Source organism: Oncorhynchus mykiss, chromosome 28 (genome assembly GCF_057628025.1).
Source record: "Oncorhynchus mykiss isolate SJ-2025 chromosome 28, ASM5762802v1, whole genome shotgun sequence".
Lineage (NCBI taxonomy): Eukaryota > Metazoa > Chordata > Actinopteri > Salmoniformes > Salmonidae > Oncorhynchus > Oncorhynchus mykiss.
The window spans coordinates 36,190,766-36,206,555 of record NC_143049.1 but is presented as its reverse complement, the minus strand read 5'-3'; the positions used below and the strand labels follow the sequence as shown (position 1 = coordinate 36,206,555).

At 41.2% G+C, this 15,790-nt stretch overlaps 22 non-coding genes across 22 annotated transcripts; 11 read left to right on the top strand and 11 right to left on the bottom strand.

Annotated features, from left to right (window-relative positions):
* Positions 1–472: 472 nt before the first annotated feature.
* On the bottom strand, positions 473–545 carry trnak-uuu (transfer RNA lysine (anticodon UUU)). The gene has a single exon. It is a non-coding gene; the product is annotated as a tRNA-Lys (tRNA).
* A 161-nt stretch (positions 546–706) lies between these two features.
* Positions 707–778, top strand: trnaw-cca (transfer RNA tryptophan (anticodon CCA)). The gene has a single exon. It is a non-coding gene; the product is annotated as a tRNA-Trp (tRNA).
* A 1,248-nt stretch (positions 779–2,026) lies between these two features.
* trnak-uuu (transfer RNA lysine (anticodon UUU)) lies at positions 2,027–2,099 on the bottom strand. Its single transcript has one exon. It is a non-coding gene; the product is annotated as a tRNA-Lys (tRNA).
* A 161-nt stretch (positions 2,100–2,260) lies between these two features.
* trnaw-cca (transfer RNA tryptophan (anticodon CCA)) lies at positions 2,261–2,332 on the top strand. Its single transcript has one exon. It is a non-coding gene; the product is annotated as a tRNA-Trp (tRNA).
* A 1,248-nt stretch (positions 2,333–3,580) lies between these two features.
* On the bottom strand, positions 3,581–3,653 carry trnak-uuu (transfer RNA lysine (anticodon UUU)). The gene has a single exon. It is a non-coding gene; the product is annotated as a tRNA-Lys (tRNA).
* Positions 3,654–3,814: 161 nt separating this feature from the next.
* trnaw-cca (transfer RNA tryptophan (anticodon CCA)) lies at positions 3,815–3,886 on the top strand. Its single transcript has one exon. It is a non-coding gene; the product is annotated as a tRNA-Trp (tRNA).
* Positions 3,887–5,407: 1,521 nt separating this feature from the next.
* On the bottom strand, positions 5,408–5,480 carry trnak-uuu (transfer RNA lysine (anticodon UUU)). Its single transcript has one exon. It is a non-coding gene; the product is annotated as a tRNA-Lys (tRNA).
* A 161-nt stretch (positions 5,481–5,641) lies between these two features.
* On the top strand, positions 5,642–5,713 carry trnaw-cca (transfer RNA tryptophan (anticodon CCA)). The gene has a single exon. It is a non-coding gene; the product is annotated as a tRNA-Trp (tRNA).
* Positions 5,714–7,234: 1,521 nt separating this feature from the next.
* trnak-uuu (transfer RNA lysine (anticodon UUU)) lies at positions 7,235–7,307 on the bottom strand. Its single transcript has one exon. It is a non-coding gene; the product is annotated as a tRNA-Lys (tRNA).
* A 161-nt stretch (positions 7,308–7,468) lies between these two features.
* Positions 7,469–7,540, top strand: trnaw-cca (transfer RNA tryptophan (anticodon CCA)). Its single transcript has one exon. It is a non-coding gene; the product is annotated as a tRNA-Trp (tRNA).
* A 990-nt stretch (positions 7,541–8,530) lies between these two features.
* On the bottom strand, positions 8,531–8,603 carry trnak-uuu (transfer RNA lysine (anticodon UUU)). Its single transcript has one exon. It is a non-coding gene; the product is annotated as a tRNA-Lys (tRNA).
* Positions 8,604–8,764: 161 nt separating this feature from the next.
* Positions 8,765–8,836, top strand: trnaw-cca (transfer RNA tryptophan (anticodon CCA)). Its single transcript has one exon. It is a non-coding gene; the product is annotated as a tRNA-Trp (tRNA).
* A 990-nt stretch (positions 8,837–9,826) lies between these two features.
* trnak-uuu (transfer RNA lysine (anticodon UUU)) lies at positions 9,827–9,899 on the bottom strand. Its single transcript has one exon. It is a non-coding gene; the product is annotated as a tRNA-Lys (tRNA).
* Positions 9,900–10,060: 161 nt separating this feature from the next.
* trnaw-cca (transfer RNA tryptophan (anticodon CCA)) lies at positions 10,061–10,132 on the top strand. The gene has a single exon. It is a non-coding gene; the product is annotated as a tRNA-Trp (tRNA).
* Positions 10,133–11,122: 990 nt separating this feature from the next.
* trnak-uuu (transfer RNA lysine (anticodon UUU)) lies at positions 11,123–11,195 on the bottom strand. Its single transcript has one exon. It is a non-coding gene; the product is annotated as a tRNA-Lys (tRNA).
* A 161-nt stretch (positions 11,196–11,356) lies between these two features.
* trnaw-cca (transfer RNA tryptophan (anticodon CCA)) lies at positions 11,357–11,428 on the top strand. The gene has a single exon. It is a non-coding gene; the product is annotated as a tRNA-Trp (tRNA).
* Positions 11,429–12,419: 991 nt separating this feature from the next.
* Positions 12,420–12,492, bottom strand: trnak-uuu (transfer RNA lysine (anticodon UUU)). Its single transcript has one exon. It is a non-coding gene; the product is annotated as a tRNA-Lys (tRNA).
* Positions 12,493–12,659: 167 nt separating this feature from the next.
* Positions 12,660–12,731, top strand: trnaw-cca (transfer RNA tryptophan (anticodon CCA)). Its single transcript has one exon. It is a non-coding gene; the product is annotated as a tRNA-Trp (tRNA).
* A 991-nt stretch (positions 12,732–13,722) lies between these two features.
* Positions 13,723–13,795, bottom strand: trnak-uuu (transfer RNA lysine (anticodon UUU)). Its single transcript has one exon. It is a non-coding gene; the product is annotated as a tRNA-Lys (tRNA).
* A 168-nt stretch (positions 13,796–13,963) lies between these two features.
* On the top strand, positions 13,964–14,035 carry trnaw-cca (transfer RNA tryptophan (anticodon CCA)). The gene has a single exon. It is a non-coding gene; the product is annotated as a tRNA-Trp (tRNA).
* Positions 14,036–15,026: 991 nt separating this feature from the next.
* trnak-uuu (transfer RNA lysine (anticodon UUU)) lies at positions 15,027–15,099 on the bottom strand. The gene has a single exon. It is a non-coding gene; the product is annotated as a tRNA-Lys (tRNA).
* A 168-nt stretch (positions 15,100–15,267) lies between these two features.
* Positions 15,268–15,339, top strand: trnaw-cca (transfer RNA tryptophan (anticodon CCA)). The gene has a single exon. It is a non-coding gene; the product is annotated as a tRNA-Trp (tRNA).
* The last annotated feature ends 451 nt before the right edge of the window (positions 15,340–15,790 follow it).

Here is a 15,790-nt window from a genome sequence, read left to right as displayed (position 1 = left end):
CTGCATGTTTTGACCTCCTTTGAGCCAGTGTATTACTGAACACAATGCGCCAACAAAACAGAGTTTTGGGATATAAAGAGGGACTTTCTCTGACAAAACAAACCTTTATTGTGGAGCTGGGACTCTTGTGACTGCAACCAGATGAAGATGTTCAAAGGTAAGTGATTCATTTTATCGCTATTTATGACTTTTGTGACTCGTCTACTTGGTTGGAATATGTTTTTGTAAGTGGGGCGCTGTCCTCAGATAATCGCATGGTAGGCTTTCGCAGTAAATCCTATTTGAAATGTGACAAAGCGGCGGGATTAACAAGAAGTTAATCTTTAAACCGATGTATAACACTTGTATTTTTGTGAATGTTTATATTGACTATTTCTATATTTTGAATTTGGCGCTCTGCAATTTCACCGGATGTTGTCGAGGTGGGTTGCTAGCAGAACACCTGCGCCAGAAAAGGTAAACATTAAAGCAACGCCCAAACAGGGACTTGAACCCTGGACCCTCAGATTAAAAGTCTGATGCTCTACCGACTGAGCTATCTGGGCTCTACATCTGCTTATTTTCATACACTTAACCTGCCGGGCAGAGGCACGTGCTGATGGGGGTGGCATTGTCAGATGGTTCATTTCCCCAGAGAACCAGGCCTCCATTCCAAATTATACACTCATTAAACTAGGCATCCTCTCCAAAGATGTTAAATGCCGATGACCTCGTGGCGCAATGGTAGCGTGTCTGACTCCAGATCAGAAGGTTGCGTGTTCAACTCACGTCGTGGTCATGGTTTTTATTTGTGCAATCTCTGCCTCCTTTACTCAGTGAATCAGCACAAGTACCAATGTGGCTTTACAGTACTAATCTCGCACAGAAACGAACAAACCAATGCTGCTTTTGATGAAAATTGTCTCTCACAAAAACCTGTCACACTGCAAAATCTTAAATGAAATCATGTGATTGTCAGTCTTCGAACAGGGAGTTTAATGTATGCTTGGGGGCAGTTTTTTGATGCCTGGATGAGAAACGTTCCCAAAGTAAACTGCCTGTTACTCAGGCCCAGAAACTAGGATATGCATATAAATGGTAGATTTGGATAGAACACACTCTACAGTTTCCAGAACTGTTAAAATAATGTCTCTGAGTATAACAGAACTGATATGGCAGGCAAAAACCTGAAGAAAAGTTATCCAGGAGGTGGGATTTTTTTGATGTGGGTAGTTTTCAATTGAATGCCTATTGAGTTTCTAATGGGTTTCTAATGGGTTAGGATCCAGTTTTTTGATGCCTGGATGAGAAACGTTCCCAAAGTAAACTGCCTGTTACTCAGGCCCAGAAACTAGGATATGCATATAAATGGTATATTTGGATAGAACACACTCCACAGTTTCCAGAACTGTTAAAATAATGTCTCTTAGTATAACAGAACTGATATGGCAGGCAAAAACCTGAAGAAAAGTTATCCAGGAGGTGGGATTTTTTTGATGTGGGTAGTTTTCAATTGAATGCCTATTGAGTTTCTAATGGGTTAGGATCCAGATTCAACAAACTTTGCCGGTACTATTAGGATGTATTCGTCTGCATGTTTTGACCTCCTTTGAGCCAGTGTATTACTGAACACAATGCGCCAACAAAACAGAGTTTTGGGATATAAAGAGGGACTTTCTCTGACAAAACAAACCTTTATTGTGGAGCTGGGACTCTTGTGACTGCAACCAGATGAAGATGTTCAAAGGTAAGTGATTCATTTTATCGCTATTTATGACTTTTGTGACTCGTCTACTTGGTTGGAATATGTTTTTGTAAGTGGGGCGCTGTCCTCAGATAATCGCATGGTAGGCTTTCGCAGTAAATCCTATTTGAAATGTGACAAAGCGGCGGGATTAACAAGAAGTTAATCTTTAAACCGATGTATAACACTTGTATTTTTGTGAATGTTTATATTGACTATTTCTATATTTTGAATTTGGCGCTCTGCAATTTCACCGGATGTTGTTGAGGTGGGTTGCGCCAGAAAAGGTAAACATTAAAGCAACGCCCAAACAGGGACTTGAACCCTGGACCCTCAGATTAAAAGTCTGATGCTCTACCGACTGAGCTATCTGGGCTCTACATCTGCTTATTTTCATACACTTAACCTGCCGGGCAGAGGCACGTGCTGATGGGGGTGGCATTGTCAGATGGTTCATTTCCCCAGAGAACCAGGCCTCCATTCCAAATTATACACTCATTAAACTAGGCATCCTCTCCAAAGATGTTAAATGCCGATGACCTCGTGGCGCAATGGTAGCGTGTCTGACTCCAGATCAGAAGGTTGCGTGTTCAACTCACGTCGTGGTCATGGTTTTTATTTGTGCAATCTCTGCCTCCTTTACTCAGTGAATCAGCACAAGTACCAATGTGGCTTTACAGTACTAATCTCGCACAGAAACGAACAAACCAATGCTGCTTTTGATGAAAATTGTCTCTCACAAAAACCTGTCACACTGCAAAATCTTAAATGAAATCATGTGATTGTCAGTCTTCGAACAGGGAGTTTAATGTATGCTTGGGGGCAGTTTTTTGATGCCTGGATGAGAAACGTTCCCAAAGTAAACTGCCTGTTACTCAGGCCCAGAAACTAGGATATGCATATAAATGGTAGATTTGGATAGAACACACTCTACAGTTTCCAGAACTGTTAAAATAATGTCTCTGAGTATAACAGAACTGATATGGCAGGCAAAAACCTGAAGAAAAGTTATCCAGGAGGTGGGATTTTTTTGATGTGGGTAGTTTTCAATTGAATGCCTATTGAGTTTCTAATGGGTTTCTAATGGGTTAGGATCCAGTTTTTTGATGCCTGGATGAGAAACGTTCCCAAAGTAAACTGCCTGTTACTCAGGCCCAGAAACTAGGATATGCATATAAATGGTATATTTGGATAGAACACACTCCACAGTTTCCAGAACTGTTAAAATAATGTCTCTGAGTATAACAGAACTGATATGGCAGGCAAAAACCTGAAGAAAAGTTATCCAGGAGGTGGGATTTTTTTGATGTGGGTAGTTTTCAATTGAATGCCTATTGAGTTTCTAATGGGTTAGGATCCAGATTCAACAAACTTTGCCGGTACTATTAGGATGTATTCGTCTGCATGTTTTGACCTCCTTTGAGCCAGTGTATTACTGAACACAATGCGCCAACAAAACAGAGTTTTGGGATATAAAGAGGGACTTTCTCTGACAAAACAAACCTTTATTGTGGAGCTGGGACTCTTGTGACTGCAACCAGATGAAGATGTTCAAAGGTAAGTGATTCATTTTATCGCTATTTATGACTTTTGTGACTCGTCTACTTGGTTGGAATATGTTTTTGTAAGTGGGGCGCTGTCCTCAGATAATCGCATGGTAGGCTTTCGCAGTAAATCCTATTTGAAATGTGACAAAGCGGCGGGATTAACAAGAAGTTAATCTTTAAACCGATGTATAACACTTGTATTTTTGTGAATGTTTATATTGACTATTTCTATATTTTGAATTTGGCGCTCTGCAATTTCACCGGATGTTGTTGAGGTGGGTTGCGCCAGAAAAGGTAAACATTAAAGCAACGCCCAAACAGGGACTTGAACCCTGGACCCTCAGATTAAAAGTCTGATGCTCTACCGACTGAGCTATCTGGGCTCTACATCTGCTTATTTTCATACACTTAACCTGCCGGGCAGAGGCACGTGCTGATGGGGGTGGCATTGTCAGATGGTTCATTTCCCCAGAGAACCAGGCCTCCATTCCAAATTATACACTCATTAAACTAGGCATCCTCTCCAAAGATGTTAAATGCCGATGACCTCGTGGCGCAATGGTAGCGTGTCTGACTCCAGATCAGAAGGTTGCGTGTTCAACTCACGTCGTGGTCATGGTTTTTATTTGTGCAATCTCTGCCTCCTTTACTCAGTGAATCAGCACAAGTACCAATGTGGCTTTACAGTACTAATCTCGCACAGAAACTAACAAACCAATGCTGCTTTTGATGAAAATTGTCTCTCACAAAAACCTGTCACACTGCAAAATCTTAAATGAAATCATGTGATTGTCAGTCTTCGAACAGGGAGTTTAATGTATGCTTGGGGGCAGTTTTTTGATGCCTGGATGAGAAACGTTCCCAAAGTAAACTGCCTGTTACTCAGGCCCAGAAACTAGGATATGCATATAAATGGTAGATTTGGATAGAACACACTCTACAGTTTCCAGAACTGTTAAAATAATGTCTCTGAGTATAACAGAACTGATATGGCAGGCAAAAACCTGAAGAAAAGTTATCCAGGAGGTGGGATTTTTTTGATGTGGGTAGTTTTCAATTGAATGCCTATTGAGTTTCTAATGGGTTTCTAATGGGTTAGGATCCAGTTTTTTGATGCCTGGATGAGAAACGTTCCCAAAGTAAACTGCCTGTTACTCAGGCCCAGAAACTAGGATATGCATATAAATGGTATATTTGGATAGAACACACTCCACAGTTTCCAGAACTGTTAAAATAATGTCTCTGAGTATAACAGAACTGATATGGCAGGCAAAAACCTGAAGAAAAGTTATCCAGGAGGTGGGATTTTTTTGATGTGGGTAGTTTTCAATTGAATGCCTATTGAGTTTCTAATGGGTTTCTAATGGGTTAGGATCCAGTTTTTTGATGCCTGGATGAGAAACGTTCCCAAAGTAAACTGCCTGTTACTCAGGCCCAGAAACTAGGATATGCATATAAATGGTATATTTGGATAGAACACACTCTACAGTTTCCAGAACTGTTAAAATAATGTCTCTGAGTATAACAGAACTGATATGGCAGGCAAAAACCTGAAGAAAAGTTATCCAGGAGGTGGGATTTTTTTGATGTGGGTAGTTTTCAATTTAATGCCTATTGAGTTTCTAATGGGTTAGGATCCAGATTCAACAAACTTTGCCGGTACTATTAGGATGTATTCGTCTGCATGTTTTGACCTCCTTTGAGCCAGTGTATTACTGAACACAATGCGCCAACAAAACAGAGTTTTGGGATATAAAGAGGGACTTTCTCTGACAAAACAAACCTTTATTGTGGAGCTGGGACTCTTGTGACTGCAACCAGATGAAGATGTTCAAAGGTAAGTGATTCATTTTATCGCTATTTATGACTTTTGTGACTCGTCTACTTGGTTGGAATATGTTTTTGTAAGTGGGGCGCTGTCCTCAGATAATCGCATGGTAGGCTTTCGCAGTAAATCCTATTTGAAATGTGACAAAGCGGCGGGATTAACAAGAAGTTAATCTTTAAACCGATGTATAACACTTGTATTTTTGTGAATGTTTATATTGACTATTTCTATATTTTGAATTTGGCGCTCTGCAATTTCACCGGATGTTGTTGAGGTGGGTTGCGCCAGAAAAGGTAAACATTAAAGCAACGCCCAAACAGGGACTTGAACCCTGGACCCTCAGATTAAAAGTCTGATGCTCTACCGACTGAGCTATCTGGGCTCTACATCTGCTTATTTTCATACACTTAACCTGCCGGGCAGAGGCACGTGCTGATGGGGGTGGCATTGTCAGATGGTTCATTTCCCCAGAGAACCAGGCCTCCATTCCAAATTATACACTCATTAAACTAGGCATCCTCTCCAAAGATGTTAAATGCCGATGACCTCGTGGCGCAATGGTAGCGTGTCTGACTCCAGATCAGAAGGTTGCGTGTTCAACTCACGTCGTGGTCATGGTTTTTATTTGTGCAATCTCTGCCTCCTTTACTCAGTGAATCAGCACAAGTACCAATGTGGCTTTACAGTACTAATCTCGCACAGAAACTAACAAACCAATGCTGCTTTTGATGAAAATTGTCTCTCACAAAAACCTGTCACACTGCAAAATCTTAAATGAAATCATGTGATTGTCAGTCTTCGAACAGGGAGTTTAATGTATGCTTGGGGGCAGTTTTTTGATGCCTGGATGAGAAACGTTCCCAAAGTAAACTGCCTGTTACTCAGGCCCAGAAACTAGGATATGCATATAAATGGTAGATTTGGATAGAACACACTCTACAGTTTCCAGAACTGTTAAAATAATGTCTCTGAGTATAACAGAACTGATATGGCAGGCAAAAACCTGAAGAAAAGTTATCCAGGAGGTGGGATTTTTTTGATGTGGGTAGTTTTCAATTGAATGCCTATTGAGTTTCTAATGGGTTTCTAATGGGTTAGGATCCAGTTTTTTGATGCCTGGATGAGAAACGTTCCCAAAGTAAACTGCCTGTTACTCAGGCCCAGAAACTAGGATATGCATATAAATGGTATATTTGGATAGAACACACTCCACAGTTTCCAGAACTGTTAAAATAATGTCTCTGAGTATAACAGAACTGATATGGCAGGCAAAAACCTGAAGAAAAGTTATCCAGGAGGTGGGATTTTTTTGATGTGGGTAGTTTTCAATTGAATGCCTATTGAGTTTCTAATGGGTTTCTAATGGGTTAGGATCCAGTTTTTTGATGCCTGGATGAGAAACGTTCCCAAAGTAAACTGCCTGTTACTCAGGCCCAGAAACTAGGATATGCATATAAATGGTATATTTGGATAGAACACACTCTACAGTTTCCAGAACTGTTAAAATAATGTCTCTGAGTATAACAGAACTGATATGGCAGGCAAAAACCTGAAGAAAAGTTATCCAGGAGGTGGGATTTTTTTGATGTGGGTAGTTTTCAATTTAATGCCTATTGAGTTTCTAATGGGTTAGGATCCAGATTCAACAAACTTTGCCGGTACTATTAGGATGTATTCGTCTGCATGTTTTGACCTCCTTTGAGCCAGTGTATTACTGAACACAATGCGCCAACAAAACAGAGTTTTGGGATATAAAGAGGGACTTTCTCTGACAAAACAAACCTTTATTGTGGAGCTGGGACTCTTGTGACTGCAACCAGATGAAGATGTTCAAAGGTAAGTGATTCATTTTATCGCTATTTATGACTTTTGTGACTCGTCTACTTGGTTGGAATATGTTTTTGTAAGTGGGGCGCTGTCCTCAGATAATCGCATGGTAGGCTTTCGCAGTAAATCCTATTTGAAATGTGACAAAGCGGCGGGATTAACAAGAAGTTAATCTTTAAACCGATGTATAACACTTGTATTTTTGTGAATGTTTATATTGACTATTTCTATATTTTGAATTTGGCGCTCTGCAATTTCACCGGATGTTGTTGAGGTGGGTTGCGCCAGAAAAGGTAAACATTAAAGCAACGCCCAAACAGGGACTTGAACCCTGGACCCTCAGATTAAAAGTCTGATGCTCTACCGACTGAGCTATCTGGGCTCTACATCTGCTTATTTTCATACACTTAACCTGCCGGGCAGAGGCACGTGCTGATGGGGGTGGCATTGTCAGATGGTTCATTTCCCCAGAGAACCAGGCCTCCATTCCAAATTATACACTCATTAAACTAGGCATCCTCTCCAAAGATGTTAAATGCCAATGACCTCGTGGCGCAATGGTAGCGTGTCTGACTCCAGATCAGAAGGTTGCGTGTTCAACTCACGTCGTGGTCATGGTTTTTATTTGTGCAATCTCTGCCTCCTTTACTCAGTGAATCAGCACAAGTACCAATGTGGCTTTACAGTACTAATCTCGCACAGAAACGAACAAACCAATGCTGCTTTTGATGAAAATTGTCTCTCACAAAAACCTGTCACACTGCAAAATCTTAAATGAAATCATGTGATTGTCAGTCTTCGAACAGGGAGTTTAATGTATGCTTGGGGGCAGTTTTTTGATGCCTGGATGAGAAACGTTCCCAAAGTAAACTGCCTGTTACTCAGGCCCAGAAACTAGGATATGCATATAAATGGTAGATTTGGATAGAACACACTCTACAGTTTCCAGAACTGTTAAAATAATGTCTCTGAGTATAACAGAACTGATATGGCAGGCAAAAACCTGAAGAAAAGTTATCCAGGAGGTGGGATTTTTTTGATGTGGGTAGTTTTCAATTGAATGCCTATTGAGTTTCTAATGGGTTAGGATCCAGATTCAACAAACTTTGCCGGTACTATTAGGATGTATTCGTCTGCATGTTTTGACCTCCTTTGAGCCAGTGTATTACTGAACACAATGCGCCAACAAAACAGAGTTTTGGGATATAAAGAGGGACTTTCTCTGACAAAACAAACCTTTATTGTGGAGCTGGGACTCTTGTGACTGCAACCAGATGAAGATGTTCAAAGGTAAGTGATTCATTTTATCGCTATTTATGACTTTTGTGACTCGTCTACTTGGTTGGAATATGTTTTTGTAAGTGGGGCGCTGTCCTCAGATAATCGCATGGTAGGCTTTCGCAGTAAATCCTATTTGAAATGTGACAAAGCGGCTGGATTAACAAGAAGTTAATCTTTAAACCGATGTATAACACTTGTATTTTTGTGAATGTTTATATTGACTATTTCTATATTTTGAATTTGGCGCTCTGCAATTTCACCGGATGTTGTCGAGGTGGGTTGCTAGCAGAACACCTGCGCCAGAAAAGGTAAACATTAAAGCAATGCCCAAACAGGGACTTGAACCCTGGACCCTCAGATTAAAAGTCTGATGCTCTACCGACTGAGCTATCTGGGCTCTACATCTGCTTATTTTCATACACTTAACCTGCCGGGCAGAGGCACGTGCTGATGGGGGTGGCATTGTCAGATGGTTCATTTCCCCAGAGAACCAGGCCTCCATTCCAAATTATACACTCATTAAACTAGGCATCCTCTCCAAAGATGTTAAATGCCAATGACCTCGTGGCGCAATGGTAGCGTGTCTGACTCCAGATCAGAAGGTTGCGTGTTCAACTCACGTCGTGGTCATGGTTTTTATTTGTGCAATCTCTGCCTCCTTTACTCAGTGAATCAGCACAAGTACCAATGTGGCTTTACAGTACTAATCTCGCACAGAAACGAACAAACCAATGCTGCTTTTGATGAAAATTGTCTCTCACAAAAACCTGTCACACTGCAAAATCCTAAATGATATCATGTGATTGTCAGTCTTCGAACAGGGAGTTTAATGTATGCTTGGGGGCAGTTTTTTGATGCCTGGATGAGAAACGTTCCCAAAGTAAACTGCCTGTTACTCAGGCCCAGAAACTAGGATATGCATATAAATGGTAGATTTGGATAGAACACACTCTACAGTTTCCAGAACTGTTAAAATAATTTCTCTGAGTATAACAGAACTGATATGGCAGGCAAGAACCTGAAGAAAAGTTATCCAGGAGGTGGGATTTTTTTGATGTGGGTAGTTTTCAATTGAATGCCTATTGAGTTTCTAATGGGTTAGGATCCAGATTCAACAAACTTTGCCGGTACTATTAGGATGTATTCGTCTGCATGTTTTGACCTCCTTTGAGCCAGTGTATTACTGAACACAATGCGCCAACAAAACAGAGTTTTGGGATATAAAGAGGGACTTTCTCTGACAAAACAAACCTTTATTGTGGAGCTGGGACTCTTGTGACTGCAACCAGATGAAGATGTTCAAAGGTAAGTGATTCATTTTATCGCTATTTATGACTTTTGTGACTCGTCTACTTGGTTGGAATATGTTTTTGTAAGTGGGGCGCTGTCCTCAGATAATCGCATGGTAGGCTTTCGCAGTAAATCCTATTTGAAATGTGACAAAGCGGCTGGATTAACAAGAAGTTAATCTTTAAACCGATGTATAACACTTGTATTTTTGTGAATGTTTATATTGACTATTTCTATATTTTGAATTTGGCGCTCTGCAATTTCACCGGATGTTGTCGAGGTGGGTTGCTAGCAGAACACCTGCGCCAGAAAAGGTAAACATTAAAGCAATGCCCAAACAGGGACTTGAACCCTGGACCCTCAGATTAAAAGTCTGATGCTCTACCGACTGAGCTATCTGGGCTCTACATCTGCTTATTTTCATACACTTAACCTGCCGGGCAGAGGCACGTGCTGATGGGGGTGGCATTGTCAGATGGTTCATTTCCCCAGAGAACCAGGCCTCCATTCCAAATTATACACTCATTAAACTAGGCATCCTCTCCAAAGATGTTAAATGCCAATGACCTCGTGGCGCAATGGTAGCGTGTCTGACTCCAGATCAGAAGGTTGCGTGTTCAACTCACGTCGTGGTCATGGTTTTTATTTGTGCAATCTCTGCCTCCTTTACTCAGTGAATCAGCACAAGTACCAATGTGGCTTTACAGTACTAATCTCGCACAGAAACGAACAAACCAATGCTGCTTTTGATGAAAATTGTCTCTCACAAAAACCTGTCACACTGCAAAATCCTAAATGATATCATGTGATTGTCAGTCTTCGAACAGGGAGTTTAATGTATGCTTGGGGGCAGTTTTTTGATGCCTGGATGAGAAACGTTCCCAAAGTAAACTGCCTGTTACTCAGGCCCAGAAACTAGGATATGCATATAAATGGTAGATTTGGATAGAACACACTCTACAGTTTCCAGAACTGTTAAAATAATTTCTCTGAGTATAACAGAACTGATATGGCAGGCAAGAACCTGAAGAAAAGTTATCCAGGAGGTGGGATTTTTTTGATGTGGGTAGTTTTCAATTGAATGCCTATTGAGTTTCTAATGGGTTAGGATCCAGATTCAACAAACTTTGCCGGTACTATTAGGATGTATTCGTCTGCATGTTTTGACCTCCTTTGAGCCAGTGTATTACTGAACACAATGCGCCAACAAAACAGAGTTTTGGGATATAAAGAGGGACTTTCTCTGACAAAACAAACCTTTATTGTGGAGCTGGGACTCTTGTGACTGCAACCAGATGAAGATGTTCAAAGGTAAGTGATTCATTTTATCGCTATTTATGACTTTTGTGACTCGTCTACTTGGTTGGAATATGTTTTTGTAAGTGGGGCGCTGTCCTCAGATAATCGCATGGTAGGCTTTCGCAGTAAATCCTATTTGAAATGTGACAAAGCGGCTGGATTAACAAGAAGTTAATCTTTAAACCGATGTATAACACTTGTATTTTTGTGAATGTTTATATTGACTATTTCTATATTTTGAATTTGGCGCTCTGCAATTTCACCGGATGTTGTCGAGGTGGGTTGCTAGCAGAACACCTGCGCCAGAAAAGGTAAACATTAAAGCAATGCCCAAACAGGGACTTGAACCCTGGACCCTCAGATTAAAAGTCTGATGCTCTACCGACTGAGCTATCTGGGCTCTACATCTGCTTATTTTCATACACTTAACCTGCCGGGCAGAGGCACGTGCTGATGGGGGTGGCATTGTCAGATGGTTCATTTCCCCAGAGAACCAGGCCTCCATTCCAAATTATACACTCATTAAACTAGGCATCCTCTCCAAAGATGTTAAATGCCAATGACCTCGTGGCGCAATGGTAGCGTGTCTGACTCCAGATCAGAAGGTTGCGTGTTCAACTCACGTCGTGGTCATGGTTTTTATTTGTGCAATCTCTGCCTCCTTTACTCAGTGAATCAGCACAAGTACCAATGTGGCTTTACAGTACTAATCTCGCACAGAAACGAACAAACCAATGCTGCTTTTGATGAAAATTGTCTCTCACAAAAACCTGTCACACTGCAAAATCCTAAATGATATCATGTGATTGTCAGTCTTCGAACAGGGAGTTTAATGTATGCTTGGGGGCAGTTTTTTGATGCCTGGATGAGAAACGTTCCCAAAGTAAACTGCCTGTTACTCAGGCCCAGAAACTAGGATATGCATATAAATGGTAGATTTGGATAGAACACACTCTACAGTTTCCAGAACTGTTAAAATAATTTCTCTGAGTATAACAGAACTGATATGGCAGGCAAGAACCTGAAGAAAAGTTATCCAGGAGGTGGGATTTTTTTGATGTGGGTAGTTTTCAATTGAATGCCTATTGAGTTTCTAATGGGTTAGGATCCAGATTCAACAAACTTTGCCGGTACTATTAGGATGTATTCGTCTGCATGTTTTGACCTCCTTTGAGCCAGTGTATTACTGAACACAATGCGCCAACAAAACAGAGTTTTTGGGATATAAAGAGGGACTTTCTCTGACAAAACAAACCTTTATTGTGGAGCTGGGACTCTTGTGACTGCAACCAGATGAAGATGTTCAAAGGTAAGTGATTCATTTTATCGCTATTTATGACTTTTGTGACTCGTCTACTTGGTTGGAATATGTTTTTGTAAGTGGGGCGCTGTCCTCAGATAATCGCATGGTAGGCTTTCGCAGTAAATCCTATTTGAAATGTGACAAAGCGGCTGGATTAACAAGAAGTTCATCTTTAAGCCGATGTATAGCACTTGTATTTTTGTGAATGTTTATATTGACTATTTCTATATTTTGAGTTTGGCGCTCTGCAATTTCACCGGATGTTGTCGAGGTGGGTTGCTAGCAGAACACCTGCGCCAGAAAAGGTAAACATTAAAGCAACGCCCAAACAGGGACTTGAACCCTGGACCCTCAGATTAAAAGTCTGATGCTCTACCGACTGAGCTATCTGGGCTCTGGATCTGCTTATTTTCAGACACTTAACCTGCCGGCAGAGGCACGTGCTGATGGGGGTGGCATTGTCAGATGGTTCATTTCCCCAGAGAACCAGGCCTCCATTCCAAATTATACACTCATTAAAATCTGAACTAGGCATTCTCTCCAAAGATGTTAAATTCCAATGACCTCGTGGCGCAATGGTAGCGCGTCTGACTCCAGATCAGAAGGTTGCGTGTTCAACTCACGTCGTGGTCATGGTTTTTATGTGTGCAATCTCTGCCGCCTATACTCAGTGAATCAGCACAAGTACCAATGTGGCTTTACAGTACTAATCTCGCACAGAAACGAACAAACCAATGCTGCTTTTGATGAAAATTGTCTCTCACAAAAACCTGTCACACTGCAAAATCCTAAATGATATCATGTGATTGTCAGTCTTCGAACAGGGAGTTTAATGTATGCTTGGGGGCAGTTTTTTGATGCCTGGATGAGAAACGTTCCCAAAGTAAACTGCCTGTTACTCAGGCCCAGAAACTAGGATATGCATATAAATGGTAGATTTGGATAGAACACACTCTACAGTTTCCAGAACTGTTAAAATAATGTCTCTGAGTATAACAGAACTGATATGGCAGGCAAGAACCTGAAGAAAAGTTATCCAGGAGGTGGGATTTTTTTGATGTGGGTAGTTTTCAATTGAATGCCTATTGAGTTTCTAATGGGTTAGGATCCAGATTCAACAAACTTTGCCGGTACTATTAGGATGTATTCGTCTGCATGTTTTGACCTCCTTTGAGCCAGTGTATTACTGAACACAATGCGCCAACAAAACAGAGTTTTTGGGATATAAAGAGGGACTTTCTCTGACAAAACAAACCTTTATTGTGGAGCTGGGACTCTTGTGACTGCAACCAGATGAAGATGTTCAAAGGTAAGTGATTCATTTTATCGCTATTTATGACTTTTGTGACTCGTCTACTTGGTTGGAATATGTTTTTGTAAGTGGGGCGCTGTCCTCAGATAATCGCATGGTAGGCTTTCGCAGTAAATCCTATTTGAAATGTGACAAAGCGGCTGGATTAACAAGAAGTTAATCTTTAAACCGATGTATAACACTTGTATTTTTGTGAATGTTTATATTGACTATTTCTATATTTTGAATTTGGCGCTCTGCAATTTCACCGGATGTTGTCGAGGTGGGTTGCTAGCAGAACACCTGCGCCAGAAAAGGTAAACATTAAAGCAACGCCCAAACAGGGACTTGAACCCTGGACCCTCAGATTAAAAGTCTGATGCTCTACCGACTGAGCTATCTGGGCTCTGCGTCTGCTTATTTTCATACACTTAACCTGCCGGGCAGAGGCACGCGCTGATGGGGGTGGCATTGTCAGATGGTTCATTTCCCCAGAGAACCAGGCCTCCATTCCAAATTATACACTCATTAAAATCTGAACTAGGCATTCTCTCCAAAGATGTTAAATTCCAATGACCTCGTGGCGCAATGGTAGCGCGTCTGACTCCAGATCAGAAGGTTGCGTGTTCAACTCACGTCGTGGTCATGGTTTTTATGTGTGCAATCTCTGCCGCCTATACTCAGTGAATCAGCACAAGTACCAATGTGGCTTTACAGTACTAATCTCGCACAGAAACGAACAAACCAATGCTGCTTTTGATGAAAATTGTCTCTGACAAAAACCTGTCACACTGCAAAATCCTAAATGATATCATGTGATTGTCAGTCTTCGAACAGGGAGTTTAATGTATGCTTGGGGGCAGTTTTTTGATGCCTGGATGAGAAACGTTCCCAAAGTAAACTGCCTGTTACTCAGGCCCAGAAACTAGGATATGCATATAAATGGTAGATTTGGATAGAACACACTCTACAGTTTCCAGAACTGTTAAAATAATGTCTCTGAGTATAACAGAACTGATATGGCAGGCAAGAACCTGAAGAAAAGTTATCCAGGAGGTGGGATTTTTTTGATGTGGGTAGTTTTCAATTGAATGCCTATTGAGTTTCTAATGGGTTAGGATCCAGATTCAACAAACTTTGCCGGTACTATTAGGATGTATTCGTCTGCATGTTTTGACCTCCTTTGAGCCAGTGTATTACTGAACACAATGCGCCAACAAAACAGAGTTTTTGGGATATAAAGAGGGACTTTCTCTGACAAAACAAACCTTTATTGTGGAGCTGGGACTCTTGTGACTGCAACCAGATGAAGATGTTCAAAGGTAAGTGATTCATTTTATCGCTATTTATGACTTTTGTGACTCGTCTACTTGGTTGGAATATGTTTTTGTAAGTGGGGCGCTGTCCTCAGATAATCGCATGGTAGGCTTTCGCAGTAAATCCTATTTGAAATGTGACAAAGCGGCTGGATTAACAAGAAGTTAATCTTTAAACCGATGTATAACACTTGTATTTTTGTGAATGTTTATATTGACTATTTCTATATTTTGAATTTGGCGCTCTGCAATTTCACCGGATGTTGTCGAGGTGGGTTGCTAGCAGAACACCTGCGCCAGAAAAGGTAAACATTAAAGCAACGCCCAAACAGGGACTTGAACCCTGGACCCTCAGATTAAAAGTCTGATGCTCTACCGACTGAGCTATCTGGGCTCTGCGTCTGCTTATTTTCATACACTTAACCTGCCGGGCAGAGGCACGCGCTGATGGGGGTGGCATTGTCAGATGGTTCATTTCCCCAGAGAACCAGGCCTCCATTCCAAATTATACACTCATTAAAATCTGAACTAGGCATCCTCTCCAAAGATGTTAAATTCCAATGACCTCGTGGCGCAATGGTAGCGCGTCTGACTCCAGATCAGAAGGTTGCGTGTTCAACTCACGTCGTGGTCATGGTTTTTATGTGTGCAATCTCTGCCGCCTATACTCAGTGAATCAGCACAAGTACCAATGTGGCTTTACAGTACTAATCTCGCACAGAAACGAACAAACCAATGCTGCTTTTGATGAAAATTGTCTCTCACAAAAACCTGTCACACTGCAAAATCCTAAATGAAATCATGTGATTGTCAGTCTTCGAACAGGGAGTTTAATGTATGCTTGGGGGCAGTTTTTTGATGCCTGGATGAGAAACGTTCCCAAAGTAAACTGCCTGTTACTCAGGGCCAGAAACTAGGATATGCATATAAATGGTAGATTTGGATAGAACACACTCTACAGTTTCCAGAACTGTTAAAATAATGTCTCTGAGTATAACAGAACTGATATGGCAGGCAAGAACCTGAAGAAAAGTTATCCAGGAGGTGGGATTTTTTTGATGTGGGTAGTTTTCAATTGAATGCCT